We start from the raw sequence: 3,034 nt of genomic DNA, 5'->3' as shown, positions 1-3,034 counted from the left end.
TGATAAGAACATCACCTTGAAACACTAGAATTCATTCTTAAAAAGTCTGAAGAAAAATACCTAATCTAAGCAACAAGAAGAACCGTCAGTTGTCCAAACTCAAACAACCCCCGCCAACGGTGCCAAAAACTTGGTGCACAAAATTGTGATCATCAATGGCGCCATCAACATGGTACGCACAATTGTAATCTCAACTCTTTATCACAACTTCGCACAACTAACCAGCAAGTGCACTGGGTCGTCCAAGTAATAAACCTTACGCGAGTAAGGGTCGATCCCACAGAGATTGTTGGTATGAAGCAAGCTATGGTCATCTTGTAAATCCCAGTCAGGTAGATTCAAATGGTTATGGATGATTTATGAATAAAGCATAAAGATAATATAGAGATACTTATGTAATTCATTGGTAAGAATTTTAGACAAGCGTATGGAGATGCTTTGTCCCTTCCGTCTCTCTGCTTTCCTACTGTCTTCATCCAATCCTTCTTACTCCTTTCTATGGCAAGCTGTATGTAGGGTTTCACTGTTGTCAGTGGCTACCTCCGATCCTCTCAGTGAAAATGTTCTACGCACCCTGTCACGGCACGGCTAATCATCTGTTGGTTCTCAATCAGGTTGGAATAGAATCCAGTGATTCTTTTGCGTCTGTCACTAATGCCCAGCCTTCAGGAGTTTGAAGCTCGTCACAGTCATTCAATCATTGAATCCTACTCAGAATACCACAGACAAGGTTTAGACCTTCCAGAGTCTCTTGAATGCCGCCATCAATTCTAGCTTATACCATGAAGATTCCGATTAAGGGATCCAAGAGATATCCACTCAATCTAAGGTAGAACGGAGGTGGTTGTTAGGAACACGTTCATAGGTGAGAATGATGATGAGTGTCACAGATCATCACTGATGCCAGGGCATTTTGGCCAGTTTCACTGACCTTTTCTTTACTGTTTTTAGGTAATTTCATGCATTTTCTTAGGAAATAAGTTAGTTTTGGGCAGATATGCACTCAGACCTTGATTCAAGCATACATTGTGCGTTTTACATTATTTCATGAGGATTTTGCATGATTTTAATGAAAAAATTGTATATTGCATTACCCATGACTTGGACTAGAACTTTGATGCACTCTATTGCTTGATTTCAGGACCAAAGGAAGCAAGGAATGGGAGGTAACTTGCAAAGTTAAGGAGAAAAGTGATTGCCAGAAACACTCTCAAAAGCCATCAATGCCCACGTTAAAGAGTCACATTAACTAAGTTAACGTGAACTTTAACATGGAGAAGAGAAATTGAGCCAACGTTAGTGACACTTAACATTGTCACTAACGTTGGCAATTGCTCACAAATGGCCACGTTAGAGCCACGTTAACCTAGTTAACGTGGCCTCTAACGTTAAAGGGGGAAGAAAAGCCAACGTTAGTGACACTCAACATTGTCACTAACGTTGGCCTAAGGTGCAAAGAGCCACGTTAACTCCCACGTTAACTTGGTTAACGTGGGAGCTAACGTAAGAGATGGAGAGTTGTCGACAACGTTAGTGACACTCAACATTGACACTAACGTTGGAGCAACCACACAACCCCCAAGAGCAATGTTAACCTCCACGTTAACTTGGTTAACGTGGAAGCTAACGATGAGGAATGAAGAATAAGCCAACGTTAGTGATACTCAACATTGTCACTAACGTTGGGATGGCAAAGAATGGCCACGTTAGAAGCCACGTTAACCTAGTTAACCTGGACTCTAACGTGAGACCTAGGGGCACACTTGAACGTTAGTGACAATGTTGAGTGTCACTAACGTTCTCAAAGGTTGGCAAAAGCCACATTAGAAGCCACGTTAACCTAGTTAACGTGAGCTTTAACGAAGCAAGAAGGGGCACACTTGAACGTTAGTGACAATGTTGAGTGTCACTAACGTTCTCGAAGGATAACAAGGCAACGTTAAAAGCCACGTTAACCCAGTTAACGTGGGCTTTAACGTGAGGCAAAGGGGTGCATGGAAACGTTAGTGACAATGTTAAGTGTCACTAACGTTCTCGAACTTGTATTTTCATTAAATGTTAAACACCCCTAACGTCTTGAGCTAAAGTCTCTTCCCACTTCGCACTTTCTCTCTGCAAGTAAGCCAAGCCCAATTGAAGAAAGGAACTGCTTCAAGCTCAAAGATCCAGAGGCCCAAGACTTGAAGAGCTAACTAGAAGCTGAGAAGAGTAGTATATATAGGAGTAGTTTTGAAATAGAGAGAGCTTTTGGAGGAGGAGCTAGGAGAGAACTACTCTTTGTATTTTTACTTTCTCTGCACTTCTAGCTTTCTCATGTATTCTCCATCTTTGATTTTGATTTCTAGAGCTATGAACAACTAAACCCCTTTCATTGGGTTAGGGAGCTCTGTTGTAATTTGATGGATCATTACTAATTTTCTTATTCTTCTTCTATCTTTCCTTTTGATTTTACTTGAAAGCTTTCGATCTTCATCCAATTGGATAGTTATCTTGGAAAAGAAGCTATTCAAACATGGATCTTTTCGGATCCTTGAAAGAGGAATGAAGAGATTAGCTAGAAATGTTTTCTCATGCTGGACCAAATTGAGTGTGGATGGGTATGTGACTATAACCCTCTAAGCATTTGATTTGGGAAGTGCATGTGGTATAATCAGTGACCACACTTCATCTCTTCTCATGAGCAATTGACCAAGGAATTGGCTATTGATCAAGATTTGAGAGATTGAATTGCAAGAGATTGTGATTCAATCACTTAATATTGCCAAGGAGATCAATGAGTGCATTAATTGAGGAAGAGATGAAAATGAAATTGATCCGGAGAATGCAACATCTCCTAAGCCCAATGAACTCCCCATTTCTGATCTTACCCATTCTCTTTATTTTCTGCAATTTATTTTTATGAGCAATTCCCCCATTCCCATTTACAATTCTGCTATTTACTTTCAGTCATTTACTTTCCTGCCATTTTAATTTCTGCAATTATCAACTCTATTCATGGATTCACTCAACTAGATCATTCCTCTAATTAAAGTTG

Source organism: Arachis duranensis, chromosome 5 (genome assembly GCF_000817695.3).
Source record: "Arachis duranensis cultivar V14167 chromosome 5, aradu.V14167.gnm2.J7QH, whole genome shotgun sequence".
Lineage (NCBI taxonomy): Eukaryota > Viridiplantae > Streptophyta > Magnoliopsida > Fabales > Fabaceae > Arachis > Arachis duranensis.
This window is presented reverse-complemented; position numbering follows the sequence as displayed.